Source organism: Pelodiscus sinensis, chromosome 2 (genome assembly GCF_052426305.1).
Source record: "Pelodiscus sinensis isolate ZL-2025 chromosome 2, ASM5242630v1, whole genome shotgun sequence".
In the NCBI taxonomy this organism is placed as follows: Eukaryota; Metazoa; Chordata; order Testudines; family Trionychidae; genus Pelodiscus; species Pelodiscus sinensis.
This window is the reverse complement of record NC_143053.1, coordinates 177292321-177313320: the sequence shown is the minus strand read 5'-3', so window position 1 is coordinate 177313320 and position 21000 is coordinate 177292321. Positions and strand designations below refer to the sequence as shown.

The window sequence follows — 21000 nt, the reverse complement described above, 5'->3', positions numbered from 1 at the left end:
GGCACTTAAAATTAAAAAGGTTGTAGAACAGTTTTTAAACTATAGGCTGGGGAAAACTGATGGGTGTGAAGGAGCACATAGTTTGGATAGACCTATTCCTCAGGGGAGGATCTATTAATGAAGATTCTCTATGTCCTAACAAGGAGAAGAAGATGAAAGAGGATAAAATATGAGTAGGATCTGATGAGAAACAGCCAAATGAAAAAAGTCCCATTCAGTTACATAATATAATGACAGCTAAAAAATGACAGGTTTTTGAAGTGCTTATATACATATGCTAGAAATCTAAATAATAAAATAGGTGAATTAGAGTGCCTCATATTAAATGAGGCTATTGATATAGTATAATCACAGAAACTTGGTGGGATGAGAATAAACAATGGGACATAGTAGTACCAGGGTACACAATATATCTGAAAGATAGAACAGGTCATGCTGGTAGGGGAGTGGCACTATATGTAAAAGAAAATGTGGAATCAAATGAAGTAGAAATATTAAATGAACATAATCGTATCATAGAATCACTATGGATAGTAATTCCATGCCCTAATAATAAGTATATAGCACTAGGGATATATTACCAACCACCCAACCAGGATGGTGATAATGACTGCTCAGGGAGATTACAGCGGCTATAAAAATAAAAAAAATCAGTAATAATGGGGGATGTCAACTATCCCCATATTGACTAGGTACATGTCGCCTCAGGACGGGATGCAGAGAGAAACTTTCTTGACATCTTAAATGACTGCTTCTTGGAGCAGCTGGTTCTGGAACCCACAAGAGGAGAGGCAATTCTTGATGTAGTCCTAAATGGAGCACAAGATCTGGTCCAAGAGGTGAATATAGCTGGACTGCTTGGAAATAGTGATCATAATATAATTAAATTTAGCATTTCTGTGGTGGGGAAAATCATTACAGCAGCCCAACAGTATAGAATTTAATTTCAGAAAGGAGACTGCACAAAAATGCGGATGTTAAACAGAAATTAAAATGTACAGTGTCGAAAGTGAAATCCCTGCAAACTGCATGGAAACTTTATAAAGGCACCATAATAGAAGCTCAAATTAAATGTATATCCCAAATTAAAGAACATAGTAAGAGAACCAAAAAAGTGCTACCATGGCTTAATAATGAAGTAAAAGAATCAGTGGGAGCCAAAAAAAATCTTTCCATTTAAAAAGTGGAAGTTAAATCCTAGTTAGGAAAATAGAAAGGAGGATAAACTCTAGCAAATGACATGTAAAAAATCAATTAGGAGGGCCAAAAAAGAATTTGAAGAACAGCTAGTCAAAGATTCAAAAAGTAATAGTTTTTTTATAAGTGCACGAGAAGGAGGAAGCTTGCTGAACAACCAGTGGGGCTAGTGGATGACTGAAATGCTAAAGGAGCACTCAAAGACAATAAAATGTTTTCAAAGAAACTAACTGAATTATTTGCATTGGTCTTCATGGTTGAGGATGTAAGGAAGATCTATCCCTAAGAAAATGTAGAATAAACAGTCTCTTTTTAATGTATGCTATATATATCTAAAATCAAGTATATATAATTATACATTTTTGTCCTCTACTCACCAAGGGTATGTCTAGACTACATGCCTCTGCCGACAGAGGCATGTAAATTAGACATACCGACATAGTCAATGAAGCTGGGATTTAAATATCCCCCGCTCCATTAGAATAAAAATGGCCGCCACGTTGTGCCGGCTCAGCTGTTTGTCGGCACAAAGCGGCAGTCAAGACGGGGATTGGTCAGCAAGGAAAGCCTCTGCCGACCGATCCTGTGGGTGGGCTTAAAGTTTTTTGTGTGCTCCATACAGGCGCACACCTTAGAGGGAATACTGACGGAGACCAACTGTTAGAGACACTGCAATCGACTGGTCGATCATAATCGATGGGTTGGAGACCACTGAACTAAACAGTAATAAGTTCTGAAGGAACTCAAATGTGAAACTGAAGAACTACTAACTATAGTTATAACTTATTATGAAAAACAGTTACTGATAGCTTATGTGATGCCAATTTTTAAAGAGGGCTCCATGGGTGATCCCAGCAATTACAGACCAGAAATATTTGCTTTCAATACCAGGCAAACTGTTTGAAACTATAGTTAATAACAAAATTGTCAGACATACAGATGAACATAATTTGTTGGGCAAGAACCAACATGATTTTTGTAAGGGAAATCATGCCTCACCAATCTACTAGAATTCTTTGAGGGGGTCAACAAGCATGTTGGAAAGCAGGATCCATTGGATATGGTGTCCTTAATTTCTAGAACCTCTTTGACAGGGTGCCTCACCGAAGGCTTTTAAGCAAAGTAATCTGTCATAAGATGAGAGGAGCACCCTTTTATGAATTGGTAACTGCTTAAAAGATAGGTAACAAAGGGTAGGAATAAATGGTCAGTTTTCAGACTAGAGAGAGGTGCTGGGACCAATCCTATTCAACATATTCATAAATGACATGGGGAAAGGAGTGGCAAAATATGCAGATGATACAAAACTACTCAAGATAGTTAAGTCCCAAGCAGACTACAAAAAGCTACAAAAGGATCTCCCAGAACTGGATAACTGGGCAACAAAATGGCAGAAGAAAATAAATGCAAAGTAATGCACAGTGGAAAACACAATCCCAACCATGCATATAAAGTGATGGGATCTGAATTACCTGTTACCGCACAAGAAAAAAAACTTTTGAAGTCATTGTGGATAGTTCATTGAAAACGTTCACTCAGTGTGCACTGGCAGTCAAAAAAGCTCCCAAACAAACAGAATGTTGGGAATCATTATAAAAGAGATAGAAAATAGTACAGAAAATGTCATAGTGCCTCTTTATAAATCCATGGTACATCCACATTTTGAATGCTGCGTGCAGACGTGGTCACTCTATCTTAAAAATAAACATTCTCCCCCAAAACACCATATATTGGAATTGGAAAAAGTTCAAAAAAAAGCAAATAAAATGATTAGATGTATGGAATGGTTTCTGTACGAGGAGATTAATAACACTGGAACTTTTCAGTTTGGAAAATAGATGATTAAAGAGTATGATTGATGTCTATAAAATCATGACTGGTGTGGAGAAAGTAAATAAGGAAGTGTTATTTACTCCTCATAACACAACAACTAGGGGGCACCAAATAGGCAGCAAAAGGAAGTGGGTTTTTTTTACACAGTGCTCTATCAACATGGTGGAACTCCTTTCCAGAGAATATTATGAAGGCCAAAACTACAACACGGATTAGATAAGAATTAGATAAGCTTACAGAAGATAGGTCCATCGATGGCTATTAGTCCAGGAGGGGCAGAGATGGTGTCCCCAGACTATGTTTGCTAGGAATAGGTGACAGGGGATGGATCATTTGATAATTACCTGTTCTGTTCATTACCTCTGGGACACCTGGCATTGGCCAATATCAGAAGGTAGGATACTGGGCTACATGGGCCTTTGGTCATGTTCAGTATGGCCATTCTTGAGTATGGTAAATGTCAAAGATAATGTAGGACTTTTCAGGAGACAATTCCAGGCTCAGAAAGCACACTTTCCTAGGTAGTGTGCAAAGTAACGTGATGAAACTTTCTATCCACTTCAGTGTATGTGTCAAAAGAAACTTTCTGTTGGCCTTTTTTCCAAGTGAGCTTCTGAAAATATATGCCTATACAAGAAGATGCTTTGAAAAGAGTGCCGAATGAGATATAGGCTGAAGCAAATGTAAGGAGACTGTTAGCTCCTTACTAAAACTCAGTGGGAGTTTTTGGTTGGCCAGCTCCCAATACCAAAAGGGGAAGGGTCCATGAGAAATCAGGGCCCTGAGACTGACAGACCCCAGGGACAATGGGAAGAAGCCAACATGCCAGGTCTGCCTGATTGACAGGTTGGACAGGCCAATGGGGGAATTAAGAGGCCAGGTTCCATTCTCCGTGTGTGCTGGGATTTTCTGGGTCTGAGTCAAAGAGCGAGAGAGCTAAGAAGAGTAGCAATGGGTCTAGGCTGCACTGAGGAGCAGACCTGCAGTGACAGAGCTAGAGGCCCATTCAGCCCACAGAGCGCAGACCCTGTGAATAAGTGGGCTGTGCTCATGATACTATCTACATGTTTCGTTAGTCTATAAAGTGCTACCAGACCTTTTGTTGTTTTTGCAGTGACAGAGCCAGACACACACAGCCCAAGGAGTGCAAGCTGTGCTAAGAGGCAGACCTACAGTTACCAGAGCCAAAGGGGTCAGAGGAGCAATGCAAGGAGCTGGAGGCTGGCAAAGCAGCACAGTCTGCAGCTGGGTGTGGTGAGCAGCTGGGACCAGCAAAGGGGGGGAAAGAGGATCTGGGCAGGGAGACACCACCAGCCAAGAGGCCCTGCAGGCCAGACTTGGAGAGGAATTGTAACTCCAACTGGGAGAGGGGTCCTGCCACCTAGAGCCTGAAGTTGCGTGGTCACTGCCAGAGTGAGCATGTCCAACCTGCAGCCCCCCCTGCAGCACAGCCAGGGCCTGAGAGAGAGCCCTGGGACCTATAAGGAACAGACTGTGAACTGTCCTTATACTCTACAGACTGCTGTTTGTGATGTCCCCGTGCTACAAAGCAGGGCTATGTGTTCTCATTTAACCTTTCTCACTTTTTCCTTATTCTTTTCTTTTTAATCAGTTGCTATTTAATAAATTGTATTTGCTTTGAACTGTATGTAATGGTCACTGGGTCAAGAAAGTGTGAAGAGAGCACCCTGGAGTGGGGACAGTCTAGCCCCTGCCCTAAGTAACTACAAGGTCAGGGATTAAGCCCCAGAAAACCTGGGCTCAGCCTTGCTGGGATTTTGAGGACTCTGCTATGCAGGAGAGTGGAAGGGGAGCCCTCAGGATCACAGAGGCCTTTGGGTAAAAGAAGTGGGAGTGGGGACTCAGATCCTTTTGCTGGTCCATTTCACCGGGGTAGTATAGAACCCAGGAAAGTTCCCCACAGTAGCGGGACCATTCCCCTGCTTACACAAAGGAAGGTGAATAAGGAAGAGAAAACGTTTCAAGATGGCAAACTCTTCAAAAATTGTTAAAGCTGGGGCCTGCTTCCTTAAGGATCTAGGTCCAGGTGAATGTGCTTGTGTGTGTGTGTGTGTAATGACATACTAATCACAGCATAATTACTTCATCTAAGCCTATGATCTTGAGAGAAAACCCAGACTACTCTGTCATGCTTGCAAATGGTGTGATTTGGCATCTGTGTGAACTACTTGGCATATCTTAAAATACTCTTTGCATGTCTTATTTTCAAGACTGAAGAGTATGTCCAGGGGCTGAATGGATTCACCAATCTACTTTTCACAACCCAGGAGTATGGTGGTTCCCAGGAAGACTTTTTAGGATCTTTTTTAAATCAATATTCTCTATAAACTACCTATTTTCCCTCTATTTGTGTTTCTTTGCTGTTCCATCCTCCAGTTTTCAACCAGCTTTTTTTGGTCTTCTGTTCTGTTCTTTTTTCAGTTGCCTTGAAGCTCTGATGTCTGACAGTAAACTCCAAAATAATTTAGCTGCTGATCAAATAATGGAGTAGCCAAACAATGTAGGTTTGCTAACTGATTATATGTGATTTTTGCCTACCTACCCACATATGAATATTGGTTAGAAGCTGATCAGAAGTAAAACAATTATATTATTCCTTACTGGCTGCATGTTGTCAGTGCTTTTTTTACATACGACTAAAACCAAACCAAATTGAAAACCTCACATAACAGGTAAAATTTTCCTCTCAGCTCCACATGATGGAGCTCAACTGATTTCTTTTGCTGTCAATGTTGTCAAAACTCCCATTGGGTATGTCTATACTACAAAGTTAATTCGAACTAACGGACTTTAGTTCAAATTAACTTTGATAGGCGCTACACAAGCGCTCCGCTAGTTCGAACTTAATTCGAACTAGCGGAGCGCTTAGTTCGAACTAGGTAAACCTCATTCTACGAGGACTAAGCCTAGTTCGAACTTACTAGTTCGAATTAAGGGGTGTGTAGCCTCTTAATTCGAACTAGTGGGAGGCTAGCCCTCCCCAGCTTTCCCTGCTGGCCACTCTGGCCAACACCAGGGAAACTCGTATGCCCCCCTCCCGGCCCCAGACCCCCTTAAAGAGGCACGGGCTGGCTACGGTGCCCGTGCTAGGTGCAAGCCTGCCAGCACACAGCCAGCAGACCCTGCACCTGGCACGGCTCGAGCCAGCCACCCAATGCCCCCCAGCCCTCCCCCTCTTCCCGGGACCAGGCTGGTGGCTCCCGGGAGCTTGCCCAGGACCGCAAGAGGCGGGCATCCGCCTGGTCTAGTGTGGACATCGTGGACCTCATCCATGACCTCCGCACTAGGCACAGGAAAGTGGCCGTCTAGGGCACGAGAGCTGCCAGCCTGGCCACCCAGGAGCAGGTGTGCATGAAAATCAAGGTGGTCCACTGAGACCCCTGACCCTGAGCTTACAATGGCCATACGGGGTCAGACCAAAGGTCCATCTAGCCCAGTAGCCTGTCTGCCGACAGCGGCCAACCCTAGGTACCCTGGAGTGGATGGACCGAAGACAGTGACCAAGCCATTTGTCTCATGCCATCCCTCTCCAGCCTTCCACAAACTTTGGGTAGGGACACCACTCCTACCCCCTGGCTAATAGCACTCCATGGACCCAACCTCCATGACTTTATCTCACTTCTCTTTAAACTCTGTTCTAGTTCTAGCCTTCACAGCCTTCTGCAGCCAGGAGTTCCACAGGTTGACTCTTTGCTTTGTGAAGAACAACTTTCTGTTACTAGTTTGAAGCCTGCTACCCATTCCTTTCCTTTGGTGTCCAACTCATTAGTTGGAATTAACTGTTAATCCTCGTCGAATGAAGAGTAACAGTTAATTCAAACTAACGAATTAGTTTGAATTAACGTTTAACTGCCGCGTCTAGCCGTGGGCAGTTAGTTCGGACTAAGGGGGATTTAAAAATGGCGGTGCCCAGGAACATGCAAATGAAGCCCAGGATATTTAAATCCCGGGCTTCATTTGCAACTCTGGTTGCCCTCATTTGCCTACCCAGTTCAAACTAACAAGCTAGTACCCTAACTGCTCAGTGGATCTGAGTTAATTTTCCTGGTAATTAGTTTTTCTACCACTCTTAAAAAATCTTTAAATTCAAATTGCAGCATAAACATACTTCTCTCTATTTGAAGTTCCCACAAACATTATTTACTGGCAGGAAGGATCTGTCCTGAGCAGAGTTTCTAACAGGGTGAGTTGATGCTTCCAAGATTACACTGGAAGAAAGGCAAGGTGTTAGTCACTAAGAAAATCTAAAAGAACTTTTAATTTTTGTTATTCATGGCTCTGGAAGTGATCAAGCCAAGGGCCTGAGTCTAATCTGTGCACCGCTCAGTGATCCCACTGATGTGCAGTTTTTCTTTTCCATGCCGAAAGCCAAAGACAAGATAATATAGGAATGGACCATGCAGTGTGCCAGGAATGAAAAACTGGTTTATAGGTTGAGGAATATGATTTTTTTTTAAATGGAATCTTTTGCTAGATAAAATGGCATAAAATAGACTGCTCCTTTCAATGTAATCCACTGGCAGGATTCTCCAGTTGCTCATGGCTTCTGGCACCATACTGGTGGTTCAAAGCAGTCTAACTCTGTTTAATGGGCCGGCAATCTGTAGCACACAACTATTGTCATAGGGTTGATGACCATGACAAAAGGGAATGACTTGAGATATTGCTGTGCCCATTTGTTAGGATAACCCTGGTGAGTGGTTGGCAACTCAGGTGAAATAGAGTAGTCTTCAGGCTGCACAATTGTGTTCTGGGAACTGGCCTAGCATCCAGTGGCCCCAGGTTCAGGGGCAGGGCTGAAAACGGAATTGCTAGGACCCTGGGCTGAAAGGCGGAGGAGCCAGGGACTTTGGCAGCTATTTAAAGGGCCCTGGGCCCCCAGCCACTACAGCAGCGGCAGGAGCTTGAAGTCCTTTTAAATCAATAGGTGCCTTGGCAGCTTTCACTTTTGCTCCCCTCCTCCACATCAGTGGCCCTGATCAGAGGACTTGAAATATGGCATGATCCACATTATCACTGAGTACAACTTAGCTGCTTTGGAAGAACTTGGCTCCTAATGTTTGTAAAAACAAATCTCTGCTGATATTCTTTGTATGTTAATTTTAATAAAGGATTTTTTTTCAAAGTTGATCATTCTAAAGATAATGCAGCTGGCAGCTCCCACCCTACTGATCAGCCATGTTCTCTGCACCACAACTGTCGCCACAGCACCTCCTCTCTCAGTCTCACCACACAGAAATTTGTTGCAATGGTTAACCTCAGTAAAAGAAACAATGGCCTGACTCTTTGCTTAGTTAGATTGGCTTTACATATAGCACAGGGTGTAATCAGACTGAGCAATTGCTTAGGGCTCTGAGCAGTTCAAGGCAGAATCCCCCCCCCCACTAGCTTTTTATTATATGTGTTGAGGGTGTGTGTGTTTGTGCAAAACATACCTGCACAGGGCCACCAGGCGGCTAGTACCATATCTGTTTACACTCCAATGCCAGCTCTGATTCTCATCAGAGTGTGATCAAGAATGAAGTTCATAGGGGTTCAATCTGTAAATCTGGATTATCTCCATTGACTTAACTGGAAATAATACTGGTGTAACTGAGACTGGAATTTGGAAGTCAATGGGTGCCGCAACTTGTGTCTTTTATCTGCAGACAGAACTGGCCCATTATGGCAGCTGTAACAGAAAGTTTTTAAAGGTGTTAAAAATGTATGTTATGGTTGAACTGGGTACCTAAATTTAGATCAGGGGTGGACAATAATTTCTGATGAGTGATCAGGGGCCGCACTTTGCTATGGAGGGGCTGTGAGGTCAGGGATGGAGGTTGGGTGAAGAAGTGAGCTCGGGGTAAGAGATTTGAGTCCAGGAGAGGATGTGGAGTCTGAGAGGTAGTTTAGAGTGAAGGAGGGGGTTGTGACTTGGGACAGGGAATTGGGGTGCAGGGTTTGGGAAGGGGTATGGGTGCAGGAGAGGATTCTGGCCTGATGGAGTGTTATAGAAGCAGGTGTAGGGTCTGGGAGGGAGTTGGTGTGTGGGAGTGGGATGCCAAAGGCAGACTCTGTCCAGGGGGCACCTACCTAAGAAGCTCCCAGCCAGCAGCAGTCTCAAGCAGGCTTCCCTGCCTGCCAGCAGCCCCAGACTGCTCAAAGCAGCTGACAGTTGCATGAGGCTCTATTTGATGTGTGGGGAGGCTTTTGTGTGCTGTTCTCACCCCCAACAAAACCTCTCAGTTTCTATTGGCCAGAAACTGGCCAATGGGAGCTGAGAAAACATGCTAAACTTCCCCCACCCAACCAATAGGAGTTGAGATATTGTGCTGGGAGTGGGGGCAGCACACTAAGCCTCCCTCCCCTGCCTCTAAAATGCAGACTACCACAGGGAGCAGCCAGCCACTTTGAGCGGCATTACTCCATGTCGCAGGGACGGGACATGGGTCGGATTAATAAGCTTGGCTGCCCCTGACTTAGGCTAGGTCTAGACTGCAGAGCTCTGCCATATCCAGGGAGTATGTCCGCTTTTTCAGAACAGTTTCTGAAGAAGCAGACGTGTTCTTTTGGCATCCCTTTATACCTCTCAGTGAGAGGAATAAGGGATGTTCCAAAAGAGGAGTTTTTTCTGAAATTTGGCCCCATGTAGATGGGCCAAATTTCAGATAAGCCTCTTCTGGAAAAAAAAAAGGGGGTTGCAATTCGCATATCTTTTTCTGACTTTTCTCTGCAGTGTAGACATAGCCTTAGGTGCTTTCCAAAAGTAATCAGGTGACCAAATATAGATTTAAATACCCAATTTTGAAGGCTGGGTCTTTCATGCAGATGAGAAAGTTCGTTTAGCAGATAGGTCATTGCATTTGCTCCTATACATATAAAACACAAAGGAAATTAAAGACATGTTTGATGGGTGGACATATGTGAGGGGACCAAAGTGGGCAGAGGAAGAGAGATGTGTGGTAAAGAGAAAAAAAGTAAAATAAGGAGCAAGGAATAATAAAGAGTGAGAAGAAAAGCAGCAAGAGAGAAAGATGAAGCAAAAGCATTAATGAAAGTTATTAGGCTTGCATTTATTACCAAATAGGGAAAACTTCAGAATTTTCATAATGGATCTTGGAACTCTTGTTCAGTCAAAACTCTCAGTGGGAATTTTGACTAAGGAAGCACTTTAGAAATAACATATTGACTCTGCTTGTTTGCTAACTGCATATCTGGCCAGGTGGTGTAAAATCCATTGGCTTTATTAAAAACAGTGAGAATTGCACCTGTGTAACTGCGAGGAAAATTTGGCTCAGTCTCTTGTTACATATATCCTGCTTGTGAATTCTATCCATTTCATTCCTATGGAAAATGCTGAATATGATGGACAACTAACTTCCCCGAGATTAGCATATTTCCTATTGCCATCTAAGGTAAAAGATCATTCCAGCGCCTGAATTTTAGATTCTAGTCAGACGTTCACCTCCCAGCATATGAGTCATTCTCGTTATTATGCAAATATCATCTTTTACCTGAAGGCAAATTCATGCCTCTTAATATTTAAATTCCATCTAGTTTTCATTGATCTCTAAACAACATCATATCTTTGAACTTTTCTTAGCAACATTTTAAGGGACAAAAAGTCTCACTTTTTCCTTCTTCTAATAATGGGATTATTGGCTAATTTCACTGGAGCAAAGAATGTTCTTTCTCTCAGTACAGACAGCTGATGAAATCTCAGTTTAAATGTTAGAAAAATTACAATGTCATTTACATCTAGTTCACGTCCTTAAACAAAGAAATATTCGCTAAAAGACTATAAGCAGATACAAAAACAGCAGCAGAAACACTGTCTTCAGTATTCAATAAAGCCATTCAGCAAATGAGTTAAAATTTAAACTTAAATCAACAGTTTTCTGCAGTTTGTATGATCAAGGTTATAGATATTTTTTCAGAATAAATATTTTATTTTGAAGAGCATATGCTAAGCACTTAGAGCTAATTTCACCTTAAACCTATCTACTGACTTCTAAATGTCATTCTTGGACTATGTAAACAGTTTCAAAGTTGAAGATACTCTTAACTAGTGATGAAAGCAGATGGAATGTCTCTATCGGGTGTCCTTTAGATATCGGTTTGTTAGGTTGATATATCTCTGCCCAGTGCAAAAATAATTGGAGTAAATTTCTCCTTTAGGGAAAATTCAGTAGTTGCAGAAAACTTGTCAGCAGCAAGTCCTCTGCAGATATTAAGATTTTAGTACTAAAAGCAGCACTGTGCAAAGGCAGAGATGTCAAAATCTTTTTCTTTTTTAATTATCTGCCTCACAAATGTATCTGCTGGATATGTGGCCCTGAACATCTGCTACTCTTTGACAGTGGCAATGATTTAACTTGTCTTTGGGGAAAAACAGGTTTGTCAAGTATTTATATTTTTGTCATGTCATCACTTTGGCTTTTGTGTATGATGCCATTGAGAGGGCAGCAGTGGCTGTTTTGAAGCTTTTAAAAATACAACGATGTCTCTGGCTATTTTGTTTTGAATCCGAATATGGGAGAATAGCATATAACAGAGAGCCAAGAGTAATAATTAGAAAGATCTGGGTAATAAAGCAAGAATAGATAGTTCTTTAAAATGATAATGACATTTCTTATATGTGCCAGTGCTGTTATGCAAGAACAAGCTTACCCCACAGCAGAAAATTCAAATATAATTTCCAGGTCCTCATTTTTTTTAGTATATTGTGCAATTGGTCTGATCTCATGAGGGATCTGACTATCAGCTTCCTCTGCCAAAGCCTCTCATTGGATCAGTCAGTCAGCCAACCTGAAACCTTCTGGTCTGCCCTTTGCCTGTAACCCTCAAGTTATACTGTCTCCTAATCAGACACCTCCTCCTAGCCAAGCAATCCTCATGTCTATCCCCTGTGAAGTATTTTCAAATCCTAGTTTGGTGTTTTTAATAAGAGTTTTATTTCCACTTATTTTTCTCTTTGACATTTTCACTTGTGTGTCTATAAATTACCTAGTTATTGGACTTTTGAACTCTTGCAGTACAATTGCCAGCTGTAACCTTAAAAAAATCCCTCTCTTAATGGATGTAGTGAAATATATCACAACTTTCTACTTTTAGTACCACTTCTTTTTTTACAAGCTTCTAAGTGAACATAGTGCTCCAAAATGCAGGGAATTTGCTGTAGGATGTAGGCTTGAACCAGACAGAATGGAAGTTGTGACATGAAATCTCTTACAGAACTCTCCCAGTTCCTCCTGCTGCTGTCTTGCAGCACACCCTGCTATTCCAGTCCCGGGCTCTATTTGAGAAGAGGTTGGCAGTTTTGTGGAGTGTGTGATGGGGGGACTCACCCCCGCCCTAACGGAGGCAGGGTCCACAGCCCCGGACCCCGCGCGGAAGATCAGTGGGCGCCGGGGAGCCGGCGCAGCGCGGCAGGGCAACCCGCAGAAGCGGGGAAAACAAAAATGGCGGGCGCGCATGCACCCAATAGGCAGGAGGCTAGCGGGGGGGCTTTAGGACCCAGGGAGACGGCGGCGGCCCCAAGAAGGGCGGGGGCGGGAGAAACGCCGAGCGGGGAGTTTAAAATCAGGGGGAAAAAGACAGGAAGGGGGGAGGCAAGCGGAGAGCAGGGGAGATTCTGCTCTCAGCCTCCTCCGCAGGACGGATCGCCGGACCAGCAGGGGACCCAGCCCAGAGAAGACCTGGAGCGGAGCCGGCCGACGGGGACAACCGAGGCGGCCCGGAGAGGGCGGACGGGGAGCCCTGCGCTAGGAACCGTGCCGGACCAGCCAGCGACCCGGAGCAGCGGCACGGTGGACTCGGCGCTCGGAGGAGCCGCCGGGGGAGGCGGCGAGGACATGAGAGAGAGAGACTGACAGGCGTGGACCGTGGGGACGGCGCATTAGAAGCCGGGGGGCAGGGGCGGATCAGTGTAGCGGCCCTTGAGTTGGAGGGGACGCCAAGGCCCCAGCAGGCCACCCGGTTACAGAGTGCTCAAATAGATGTTAACCTAAGACCAGAAAACTTATTTTTGCTTGTGATCTAAATATAAAGACAGATCACCAGCTGATGCCAGTTGACTTCAACTGAGGAATCAGCTTCAGGCAAACAACCATAACCAATATTGCACGGATCCCCTTAGCATAAGACCACACAGTTAAAGCAAATTTTACGGTGGCATCAAGATCTGTGGGCTTGATTTTGCTCTGATTTCCTTCAGTGTAAATCTGATACTTTACTGAAGTCAATGGAGTTTCAGCAATGGAAATGAAATTAGAATTAGGCTCCATATGAGAGGCTTTAATACCATATTTAAATGTGGCTCTGATTTTCACAGCCCTGGGTGACAGATGCAGCAGAAATCTTGTGCATTCATTTCTGAGCTGAGAGCCACGTTATTTTTCAAAGTGACTGAAAATCTCTGGTAATATAAACGATATATTTTGCGTCCTAACACTGTATCCATCTACCACCCAAAATTATTTAGACCCTCAGATTTAATATTCTGTTGGCAACATACTAAAGGAAGATTTCAATATATTTTTGCAAGATTTACTTTTAATACATAAAGATATCAGAGCTTTGTAAGTTATGTTCTTTAGTTCAGCAGTTCTGAAACTTTGGGTCGGGACTCCAAAGTCGGTCGTAGGCCTGTTTTAAGGGGGTCACCTGGGCTGGTGTTAGTCTTGAAGGGTGGGGAAAGGCTGAAACCAAATTCTGAGCCCCACTGCCCAAAGCTTAAGCCCTAAAGCTTTGGCTTCAGTTTTTGGCCCTCTTTCCAGGGGCAGTGGCCTTGGACGTGGTCCCTTTGCCTGGAGTCATGTAGCAATTTTTGTTGTCAGAAGGGTGTCGTGGTTCAATGAAGTTTGAGAAACACTGCTTTAGTTTGTGCTCTTAACAATGATGATAGCAAAGTATTTTCTTTTTGTCACATACTGGACTGTTATAGTGTCTATGTATCCTTTGATTAATGTTTTGGAACACTGTAGCACAAAATGAGTCCTCCAGCTGACTGTTCAGTTTAACATTATTTAAGTGACTTCTCATTGGGATGCAAGGAAGGTTTTTGCTTATCATATTTTAGTCAGATTCAGTATGATCTTTACTCACTGCAGTTAATTGGCTCTGAAAATGCCTTTGTCTTATTTTTTCCCACCTTCTCTCAGCTGTCAGTAGTTTCCACTTCATTTTTGGGCATAGTTTAACTTTTAATCATTCTCATTTAATTTAATTTTAATCTGGCTTTTGTTGCCACATCTGCTATTGGATCATGGACAAGCCCCCTAACCATGCTGTGCCTCAGTGAATCCATCTTTAAAAAAGGAGATATAAACACTAGAACTGATTATTAAAAGCACTTTGAAGATATAAAGAATTATACAAATACGTATTTTCATTATTAATGCTTAAAAACTGAGAAGGCTAAATGTATTCTTTAACAAAAACTAGTGGGTGATTAAACTATTCATAACAGGCATACTTATTATTTGGATGTGTATGAGAATATATAGAGAATTATTATTTTCAAGAATAGAAAAGACACAAATTGTATTTCATATTAGTGTGAATCAGGGGAAGAGTCTGTTAATGTCTGTGAGGTGCACTAATATAGCAGTGGTAAAAATGAGGCCCAACCTAGGTCTAAAGTCTATACATAATGTTAAAGTTTATTCTTGCCTTCAGATCTGTAATTTTTTCTGGTGACCTTTCAGAGTTTTTCCCCTTGAACTCCTATTAGCTGCATATTTGATGGCATAAAAGGCTGAGTAGGAATTAGAATTTGTTTCTCGGTATTAATTGCTTGAATATGGGTTGCTTTTTTGTCTATTGTCTTTAAAGTTCATTCCTGTTCAAAGTGCGGGCTTTCAGTTACGTTGTGTGAAAGGGCTTTTAGCAGGGGAATGATATTGTTTGTGAATAGGAGGACGCTGGTCTTTGATCAGCAGCTTTTGTGCTTGTTGAACATCCTTGTTCTGTTCTGTATGCTGTGTATGTGCCTGTGGGCTCTTGATCTATGCGAGTGAATTTTGTTCACTGCGATTCTTGTCACAGTATTATGCAAAGCTTGTTAAATTGCAGAAACTTTTTTCCCTCTGTTAGTTTCTCCTATGTTATTCTAGTGACCTCTGGCTGAGGTATAGACTGTATATTCCTTATGTGCTAATGAGCTTTTGTTTATGCCAGAAATTTTGGTTTGTCCTAACCTGTACTCTAAATTTATCTAGGTTACTGCACTATATATTCAGTTTTGCAAACTCTCTGTTTCTTTGCTGTCTGCTTTCCATTACATACACAAATAAATTGATATTGAACTGACAGAAAACTAATAACAGCTGCCCTCCCTTGACAAATATCAAAGTTATCAGGACAAGGGACTGACATTCTCATATAGTGGCAGCCATCCTTGCTGAGTCACAAAGGTTTCTCTGTACTAGACATTTTGATTCCAATTAACTCAAGATAGTTAATATATTGGTAAAAGCTGGTGTGGACATTTCCCAGAGGTGTTGTGTCAACGTGTAAGCTGAGGCATTGTCTTCCCTGCTAAACAAAGGTGTGTTTTTTAACCTTTGGGGAACTAATGTGTATGAGCTATCCTGAGATGAAAACTAGAACAGGTAAAGATTTTTTTGCCTTTTTTTTTTTAAATCTGAAAATGGCAATTTGTTGAAACTGACACTTTTTGTGGAAATGTATCAATTTTGATACATACTTTCATTGGGAAGTTTTCTCAGGTCCAAGGTGGAATTTCTGGTAAAAAAAAAAAAAGAGAGAAAAATGTGAGAGCGCCCAGAATAATCAGCAGTGGTCAGGTGCAAAACCATGCTCTGTGATCTGTGTCTTCCACACCCTGATTGAGTGTGCTCACCACTATTGACTATTCTGGGATCTGTCTGTCTGTTTTTTTCTCTCATTTTTCATGAAAAACTTTGGAAGGTTCTGATGTGTGGGTGTGTGTGAACAAAACCAAATGCTAAAACACTGACATTTTTTCACCAAATGGCACTCCTGCATTCTGGCTAACCCTAGGAAAAACATAACCAAGACAAGGTGCTTTAATTTTACCTTGAGATAAACTAGGGAAGGTCAAACCCAGGCAAGGGCAGAGGGCTCACATTGCCTGGTTTACCTCAGAGTAAAAGTCAAGTGTTTCTTTTCACTTTTTTTTTTAACCTTGAGATAGTCAAGGGATAAAACTCACCTTTTTCTTTTTTAAATAGTGAAGACAAGATCTTAGCCTTGGAACAAGCATACATGTTTGCATCTTGGAACAAATGCTTAGCAAGTATCTATGCTAGCCTTTACACATGTGTTAAGTACCTCATGTTAATTGGCAATACCACTTGAAGTAAAAAAGCTAGGTGCACATATCATTGTTTACCAGCCTCACTTCCTGGCTGCACTGAAGCTGATATTTGCAGTAGAGGATACATTTGCATGTAAAGCGCATTGTTGAAGGTCTTGGTGTCAAACACAGTATCATTACTATTGCTGTCTCAGTATGTTCTCAACAGTACAGCATTACTTGTCAATCAAAATTAAATTGCTACTGTATTTCTATGCAAACTCATTCACAACCAAGCAACCTGAGAAACAGAGTGAGAAAGAGACAAGAATGTTCAAGAATGAAAGCCAACTCCACTACAAAATCAACAAAACCATAGTTGACACAGCGTGCTTACTCTTTTACAGTTAAATAGGCAACTGAGGCAGGAAACAGAATTTCTAACATGCTAAAGGCCTCATTTCAAGAACTTTGTTCACTTAAGCAGAACTTTTCTCTCTCAGTATATGAACTATGAATTGCATTCTGTTTTCAGTTATTCCATCTGAGACAGCATCAATTTTAAACATTAGTTACTCTGGATTCACACTGGTGCAACTGAGAGCAGAATTTGGCTCAATATGTAAAATACTAGGATATTGTGAGGATTTTTCTAATTTGAAAATAAGAAGAGATGATAAAATGGGAGGGAAACGTGATTTTTTCTCTGAATGAGCTGGATGAATTATCAAAATCCTACTTTACACTTTTCAGAAATAGTGGACCTGATTCTGATTTCACTTACATCGCTTTTTTTAATTGGTGAAAATGTATTGACTTCAGTAGAGATAATCTTGATTTACAGTTGCATAACTATGATCAGAACAGGGGCTTTACTTCTTATATTTAGAATTACATATTGATTGAAAAAACACAAATCTCATGTTATGGTTTTTAAAGATCTAGCATTATACAAGCATACATAATTAACAAACAATAAAAATTATTCTACCATAATCATATAATCATAGAATAATAGAACTGGAAGGAATCTTGAGAGGTAATTAAATGCAGTTCCCTGCACTCGTGGCTGGACCAACCACTATCTGGACCAGGATGAGTGCAGGAGTTTGTCTAACCTGCTCTTAAAATCTCCAATGATGGAGATTCCACAAGCTCCCTACGCAAATTAATCCAGTGCTTAACCATCCTGACAGTTAGGAATGTCCAACCTAAACTTCCCTTGCTGTACTTTGGGCTCATTGCTTCTTGCCCTATCATTCAAAGGTTATGGAGAATAATTTTTCTCCCTTCTCCTTGTAATAAGCTTTTAGGTACTTGACAACTATTCTCTTTCCTTTCAATCTTCTCTTTTCTAGCCTAAACAAACCCAGTGATTTCTTCCCTCATGGGTCATGTTTTCTAGATTTTTAATAATTTTTATTGCTTTTCTCTTGGCTTTTTCCAGGTTGTCCACATCTTTCCTGAAATGTGGCACCCAGAACTGGATACAATACTCCATCTGACGCCTAATCAATGCTGAGTAATGCAGAAGAATTACTTCTTGTGTCTTGCTTACAAGACTCTTGCTAATATATCCCAGAATTATGTTTGTTTGTTTGTTTGTTTTTTGCAAGAGTTTTACTCTGTTGACTCATGTTTAGCTTGTGGTCTATTATGACCTGCAGGTCACTTTCTGCAGTACTCCTTCCTAGACAGCCATTTTTCATTTTGTGTGTGTTCAACTGATTGTTCATTCCTAAGTGGAGTACTTTGCATTTGTCCCTATTGAACTTCATCCTGTTTGCCTCAGACCATTTCTCCAGTACATCCAGATAATTTTGAATTATAATATGTAATATAATTAATATATATATATAAGTAATTTTTAACTTCTGACCTTACCCCATTTTCACTGGCATTGACTAAGTGTCCAATTTTCAACAACCTTCTGGGTGAAAACTAAAACAAAAATGTCATTAAGCATTTCTGCCATTTCCACATTTTCTGTTACTGTTTTTTTTTTCCTTTTTATTGAGTAAGGGGCCTATCCTGTCTCTCGTCTTCCTCTTGCTTCTAATATTTTCTTGTTACCCTTTATGTCTCTAGCTACTTTGAGCTCGTTTTGTGCCTTGGCCTTTCTAATTTTGCCCTTACATGTGTTGTTTGTTTTTATTCAAACTTTGTAATTTGACCTAGCTTCCGCTTTTTGTAGGACTCTTTTTTTTTCATTTTTATATCATTGAAGATCACCTGGTTCAGACAGGGTAGTCTTGCACATAATAATACCATTTATGTAGCAGTGTATAGGTCAAATCCTCAACTGGTGTAAATCACCACAGTACCAATGACTTCACTGGAGCTATTTTGATTTTGACTGGCTGGGGATCCGTCCATCCATTCATGTTCAAAGTGCTGAACATATGTACAAACAGCCCCACTCTATGTTAAAATCCGAACTATTTTGGAAGCTTTCCATATTTCATCAAGTACATTTAAAATTAAAGCTCGTGTACATATATGAATTCTTCTGAAGTAATGAGGTGGGGTAGGGTGGGATGGGAAGAGAGATCAGATTTGGTCTTGAATGTGGCCGACCCTTGCCTAACTGACTGCATCTATTATTGGAGTAGGATCATGGAGCTCATTCTGCAGTGTTTCCCAGCCATGTGAGCAGTGGGCCCCATTCCTCCTGATTGGCACAGCTTCCAAGAACACACCCCTTTCATTAGGGGACCCAGCTCAAGGACCTTGTTAATTCTTTAAAAGTAAAAACAAATCTCAATGGCATTTAGGTATGTACTTGATTCAATCTTGCCATGTCCCCCGATGCTACACGAGCTTCCCAATGCTGCTCACACAGGTGGTAACCAAGAGTTGTAGTGAGATGGTGACCCTACATTGTCTGACATAATTAGGCAAAATTCTGCTGGCATTTATTCCCATGATGTCTGTGGAGCTACTTCTAATTTTTGCTGGTGTAACTCAGGGCTGGATCTAGCTCTTTCTTTTTGACTTGTTTCACTTTTATTTTTAAGGTTGATTGTTTCTTCTATCTTACGCTGTGTCTACATTGGCGCGATCTTGCGCCAAAGCGGTCGCTTTTGCGCAAAAACATTTTGCCTGTCTACACTGGCGGGGAGTTCTTGCGCAAGAACACTGAAGTTCTAATGTGTGAAATCAGTGCTTCTTGCACAAGAACTATGATGCTCCTGCGCAGGAATAAGCCCTCTTGCGCAACTGTTCTTGTGCAAGAGGCCAGTATAGACAGGCAACATGAATTTCTTGCGCAAGAAAGCCCGATGGTTAAAATACCAGTGTAGACGCTCTCTTGTGCAAATACTTTAACGCAAGAACTCTTGCGTTAAAGAGTATTTGTGCAAGATCGTGCCAATGTAGATGTAGCCTTAGTGTTTGGATACATGTTGCTCGGAGCTGACCACATGCAGCTATGTAACATAAACTATAGTCAGGGCTCTGTAACTGTGTGGCAGTGTAGACCAGCGGGGGTGTAATATGCTCATTATTTCAGGCTAACTAATAATCAGTACTTCTATCTGGTTGCCAGTTTTTACATTTGTGCGTTGAGACATCTTGAACAAAATGTTACTGAGAACATTTCTGCAGTGTCTTGCTGACTGAATACAAGGTGCTGCCGAGTTTGCCATCTGCCTGCACGCTCACAGTGGTAATTATATCAGAGTCTCACAAGTGCTGGAACAAGAGGGATGTCAAATGCACTTTCCTTCTTTTTGAAGGTAATTTTCATTTTCTCAGCTCATTTGGAACTGCATATGATTATCAGCTGCAGGTGTGAGAACAGCACACACACACACAAAAAGATGCAGAGAAAGAGAGAAGTCTGAACTCCTAGTGTGGCCAAAGAAGAGCACATATGCTAATCTTGGCAATTTTAAATTAAGTGCCAGGCTGGAAATATTCCTTCATTATTACTGCACTTATTTTTGACTGCTATCTTACGGTCTTTTTTATTAGTCAAATAGCCACAAAAGCATGTGCCTTTGTTTGAACGGAATTTGGAATTATATATATATATATATATATATATATATATATATATATATATATATATATAATTGGAAAGCTACTGGAAAGTGAATCTGTACCCAATTTGTGTTGTTCTGGTTGCTGCTGTTGCTTGGGTTTTAGTTTCTAAAGATTATAGAGTTAAGAAGGTTGGTGGATAGCAGGGAAGGTGATTTTGTCAGCAAGAGACATGACTTAAAATACAGACTACAGGGCTGTAGACAAACAGGATATAGTATAAGGAGGACTGGTAACTGTCATTGCTTTCATTGGGGAAGGGAGATGTCAATATCCTGTATAAGTCATCATCCCCTGCTGGTTGATAAGGAAGAGCAGGGAGGTTAATGTAGATAGACAACTCTGATGTCTCTTGACATCACCAAGAGAGTTGTCAGGTGGCCCAAAGAAGAACAGGCAGGCAAGAATTGATCCTCATCTTAGGTAGTATTTGAGGAGCTCTCTGGATTGGAACACTCCCAAACTTTTAGGAAGTTTGGATCTGGATCAACAACAGAGCCGTATTGCCACAGTAGGCTGATCAAGTCCCTAAACTCTGGGAATGATTAGAATGGGATCAAAATGCTGTGGCTGGAATCCATCTCATGGATGTTGTGGGAAAGAAACTATGTGGGAAGAACCTTGCTGACAGTCCTCTTCCCTAG

At 41.5% G+C, this 21000-nt stretch overlaps 1 long non-coding RNA gene across 1 annotated transcript; it reads right to left on the bottom strand.

The window, feature by feature from the left end:
- Positions 1-7139: 7139 nt before the first annotated feature.
- LOC112545967 (uncharacterized) lies at positions 7140-9210 on the bottom strand. The gene is made up of 3 exons (XR_003089551.2): positions 9124-9210; positions 8487-8722; positions 7140-7259 (listed from the first exon to the last, which is right to left on the bottom strand). It is a non-coding gene; the product is annotated as an uncharacterized LOC112545967 (long non-coding RNA).
- Positions 9211-21000: the final 11790 nt, after the last annotated feature.